General features: G+C 57.8%; 2 non-coding genes and 1 pseudogene across 2 annotated transcripts in view; all 3 read left to right on the forward strand.

Annotated features, from left to right (window-relative positions):
* The window catches only part of LOC138937989 (small subunit ribosomal RNA), a 1921-nt gene extending 1775 nt beyond the window's left edge, over positions 1–146 (forward strand). The window contains exon 1 of the ribosomal RNA XR_011447636.1: positions 1–146. This exon is cut by the window's left edge and continues 1775 nt beyond it. This is a non-coding gene — a ribosomal RNA (small subunit ribosomal RNA).
* Positions 147–992: 846 nt separating this feature from the next.
* On the forward strand, positions 993–1147 carry LOC138937999 (5.8S ribosomal RNA). The gene has a single exon (XR_011447640.1). It is a non-coding gene; the product is annotated as a 5.8S ribosomal RNA (ribosomal RNA).
* A 932-nt stretch (positions 1148–2079) lies between these two features.
* The window catches only part of LOC138937995 (large subunit ribosomal RNA), a 5001-nt pseudogene continuing 2080 nt past the window's right edge, over positions 2080–5000 (forward strand).

The raw sequence follows: 5000 nt of genomic DNA on the forward strand, positions 1-5000 counted from the left end.
TGAATGATTTAGTGAGGTCTTCGGACTGGTGCGCGGCAATGTCTCGGCATTGCCGATGTTGCCGGGAAGATGACCAAACTTGATCATTTAGAGGAAGTAAAAGTCGTAACAAGGTTTCCGTAGGTGAACCTGCGGAAGGATCATTAACGTTCCGGAGGTCCTGCTCTGCGTCTCGAGTCTTTTGGACGCGCGCTCGCAGCAGTCGGCGACTGAATGGACAAAGAAAACAGATACGAAAGTAAAATGGAATTGACGGATTATATCCCGCATGTACTAATACGACGACGCGCGTCGAACGCCGCGCGCCTCTGCGACGACCCGAGAGAGAAAGGGAAGCCAGCAGCAGAGCGCCGTCGGCCTTTTTCGGTGCGGTCGGCGTCGTGCGAGCGGGATGGAGGAGGAGAGGATTATCCGAGACTCTCTCCTTAAGCTTCGTAGCCGCAACCGGCGTCGCGTCGCGTCGCGCGCGACCCGTTGAGGCTCGTTGCGCAAATTGCGAAATTACATGAATGCGATTCGGAGCAGAAGACGCTTTCCCGATCGCGCTCTTGCCAAGCGCAGAGTTACGATCCGGCGTTAGCGCGTACCGGTGGTAACCTACGCCCGTCCGTGCGTCCGCAACGCTCGTGAACGCGCCCCTCCCCGCACCGGGGCAGCGGTCAGCGTGTTTGTACGCGAGCGCGCGGCTATCGGACGAACGGGCGAGAGGACGGATCACACCCGATCAAGTCCGACGGTTTCTTCAAAGAACATTCCGCCCCGGCTCTTCCAAATATATATATTATTATATTATATGTACGGGGAAGAGACGCTCCGATCGCGAAACAACTTTTGTGCCGTAGCCTCCCCAGCGGTGGCGGCGGTCCGCGCGCGTGCTCGGACGCGCGCGGCCAGGCTGATCGAAGGGCCAACGATTTTATCTCTCTCTCTTCGGAGAGGAGACTAAGATGGATGAACGAAGCGTTCGTTGAACGCAAGAATTGCAAAACGATTACCCTGAACGGTGGATCACTTGGCTCGTGGGTCGATGAAGAACGCAGCTAATTGCGCGTCAACTTGTGAACTGCAGGACACATGAACATCGACATTTCGAACGCACATTGCGGTCCACGGATACAATTCCCGGACCACGCCTGGCTGAGGGTCGTTTTAGTACCTCGAAACTGCTTGCGCCTTTGCGCGCCGGGCCACCGTGCCCGTTCGCGCAAACGGTGTACGAGCGATAGTTGGACGTTCGCCCGAGACGAGCCGTCCCGAGAGGCGGCCCCTTGGCGTCGTCTGAAATAACACCGAGGAAAAGGAAGAGTGAGAGCAGCGTACGCACACACGCAGTAAGTAAAGATAGGGAGCCTGCGCGCGCGCGCCCGGAAACTGTCGAAGGAGAGAGGGAGTAGAAGACACGCGCACACACGTTGCGTTATCCCTCTCGCGGTCTCCCGGTGCGCCAGCGCGCGCTCGCGCCTCTTACGCGCGAGTCTTGGTGCGCGCCACCTTCCGCGCAAACGGTAGGAGAGAACCGCGGCGCGTCGTCGCCCGGCGGTACGCGGAGAGAAAAGAGCGAGAGAGCCCTCCTTAACGCGGGTGAATCGCGAGCCGACCGCTTGTCCGAGTCCACGAAATTCTCGAAAACGAATATAGGGGACCGGCACGCGTCGTCGTGTACTCGTCGAATCCGATTCGCCCCGTCGTATCCCATATCCGTGCATAACACACGATATGCGGAGAGAAAATTTGAAGGATGTGGGTGATAGAGATGTACGTGTACGCGCACACTCGCTCGCAATGTATCTCGCGTCCCCGGCGATCGAAGATGACGCGATCCGCGCCGATCTTATTCGTTGTTTGCAAGCAGACAACTCGAACGAGATTCGATCGGCTTACATTTCCTCCTATTAGCGGCTGCGAGCCGCGCGTGGAAGAATCGTTGTCACAAACAACACGTCTCCTCGCCACTCCTCCGAGTACAATGCGAAGCCGCTGTGCCGGCGCTGCCGCTCTCCCGACGCTCGCTCTCTAAGTGAGAAAAGAGCCGGCGGAGGAGGCGGCGCGGCCACGGTTATCGAAAACTAAACTCTTTGACGACCTCAGAGCAGGCGAGATTACCCGCTGAATTTAAGCATATTATTAAGCGGAGGAAAAGAAACTAACTAGGATTTCCTTAGTAGCGGCGAGCGAACAGGAAAGAGCCCAGCACCGAATCCCGCGGTTCCGCCGCAGGGAAATGTGGTGTTTGGGAGGATCCGCTTATCCCGAGGTGTCGCGTCGCGTCCAAGTCCATCTTGAATGGGGCCACTTACCCGTAGAGGGTGCCAGGCCCGTAGCGACCGGTGCGCGTCTCGGGAGGATCTCTCCTTAGAGTCGGGTTGCTTGAGAGTGCAGCTCTAAGTGGGTGGTAAACTCCATCTAAGGCTAAATACGACCACGAGACCGATAGCGAACAAGTACCGTGAGGGAAAGTTGAAAAGAACTTTGAAGAGAGAGTTCAAGAGTACGTGAAACCGTTCAGGGGTAAACCTAAGAAACCCAAAAGATCGAACGGGGAGATTCATCGTCAGCGGCGCTGGCTTCGCGTCGGTGGGCGATGTCCCGCGGAGTCCTCGCGGCTCTCGCGCGGGCACGCTACCGTGCGTCGATGTCCGGCGCTCGTCGTCGTGCACTTCTCCCCAAGTAGAACGTCGCGACCCGCTGGGTGTCGGTCTACGGTCCGGGTGCGGTGACTGTCGCGTCGCCGGTAAAACGGCACGCGACAAACCCCCGGTCGCCCGGCCGGCTGCTCGGCGGTACGCGCAAGGTATCAGGCCGCACTATTTACGGTGCGTCGAGGCCGTCGCAAGCGCGCGCCACGGTACTCGGAGGTTACGGACTTTGCGCCGTCCCCGGTCCTGGCCCGCTGTTGGTTGAAGTACGGTTCACCTTCGACAGGCCTGTCGAACGTCCCTCTTATTCCCTTGTGGGAATCGAGGGGGATCTATACCGGTCGGCGACGCTACTGCTTTGGGTACTCTTAGGGCCCGTCTTGAAACACGGACCAAGGAGTCTAACATGTACGCGAGTCATTGGGACTTGTCGCGAGACCTAAAGGCGTAATGAAAGTGAAGATCGACCCTGGCCGTCGATCGAGGGAGGATGGGCCGCGTCGCGATGCGGCCTCGCACTCCCTGGGCGTCTCGTTCTCATCGCGAGAAGAGGCGCACCCAGAGCGTACACGTTGGGACCCGAAAGATGGTGAACTATGCCTGGTCAGGACGAAGTCAGGGGAAACCCTGATGGAGGTCCGTAGCGATTCTGACGTGCAAATCGATCGTCGGAACTGGGTATAGGGGCGAAAGACTAATCGAACCATCTAGTAGCTGGTTCCCTCCGAAGTTTCCCTCAGGATAGCTGGCACTCGACCGTTCCCCACGGAACGCGAACGAGTCTCATCTGGTAAAGCGAATGATTAGAGGCCTTGGGGCCGAAACGACCTCAACCTATTCTCAAACTTTAAATGGGTGAGATCTCTGGCTTTCTTGAATTATGAAGCCACGAGCATCTCGGATCAGAGTGCCAAGTGGGCCATTTTTGGTAAGCAGAACTGGCGCTGTGGGATGAACCAAACGCAGAGTTAAGGCGCCCAACTCGACGCTCATGGGACACCATGAAAGGCGTTGGTTGCTTAAGACAGCAGGACGGTGGCCATGGAAGTCGGAATCCGCTAAGGAGTGTGTAACAACTCACCTGCCGAAGCAACTAGCCCTGAAAATGGATGGCGCTGAAGCGTCGAGCCTATACTCTGCCGTCAGCGGCAAGTGGGGCGGCAACGGGAGCGCCGGGCGCGTCGTGTCTTGTTGGTACGGTGTCGCAAGGTCTCTCGCGTCGTCACGAAGCCCTGACGAGTAGGAGGGTCGCGACGGTGAGCGCAGAAGGGTCTGGGCGCGAGCCTGCCTGGAGCCGCCGTCGGTGCAGATCTTGGTGGTAGTAGCAAATACTCCAGCGAGGCCCTGGAGGACTGACGTGGAGAAGGGTTTCGTGTGAACAGCGGTTGCACACGAGTCAGTCGATCCTAAGCCCTAGGAGAAATCCTATGTCAATGACGGCGTACAATATACTCGAGTGTCGAAGAAACACAGCAACAAAACAGCAGAACCGAGCGAGTCGCGCACGAACGTCGCTTTACGCGCGCGTTCCGTTGCCGCTGGCGAGCGACGTTTTGATGATGATGATGATGTATATAAAGACACACGCCCGTCGGGCGAAAGGGAATCCGGTTCCTATTCCGGAACCCGGCAGCGGAACCGCATACAATTCGGGCCCTCGTAAGAGTGTTCGTCGGGGTAACCCAAAATGACCTGGAGACGCCGTCGGGAGATCCGGGAAGAGTTTTCTTTTCTGTATAAGCGTTCGAGTTCCCTGGAAACCTCTAGCAGGGAGATAGGGTTTGGAACGCGAAGAGCACCGCAGTTGCGGCGGTGTCCGGATCTTCCCCTCGGACCTTGAAAATCCAGGAGAGGGCCACGTGGAGGTGTCGCGCCGGTTCGTACCCATATCCGCAGCAGGTCTCCAAGGTAAAGAGCCTCTAGTCGATAGAATAATGTAGGTAAGGGAAGTCGGCAAATTGGATCCGTAACTTCGGAATAAGGATTGGCTCTGAGGAGCGGGGCGTGTCGGGCTTGGTCGGGAAGCGGGTCTGGCTGACGTGCCGGGCCTGGGCGAGGTGAACGGTCGGCGTTCTCGCGCCGGTCCCGGGATCCGAGCTCGGTCCCGTGCCTTGGCCTCCCGCGGATCTTCCTTGCTGCGAGGCTTCCGTGGCGGCGCGAGCCGTCGTGGTCGTCCTCTTCGGCCGCCATTCAACGCTCAGCTCAGAACTGGCACGGACTAGGGGAATCCGACTGTCTAATTAAAACAAAGCATTGCGATGGCCCTCGCGGGTGTTGACGCAATGTGATTTCTGCCCAGTGCTCTGAATGTCAACGTGAAGAAATTCAAGCAAGCGCGGGTAAACGGTTTACTACTTGCCGTTT

Source organism: Polyergus mexicanus, unplaced genomic scaffold (assembly GCF_030449975.1).
Source record: "Polyergus mexicanus isolate NDT 795.1 unplaced genomic scaffold, iyPolMexi1.0 SCAF_11, whole genome shotgun sequence".
NCBI classification, from domain to species: Eukaryota; Metazoa; Arthropoda; class Insecta; order Hymenoptera; family Formicidae; genus Polyergus; species Polyergus mexicanus.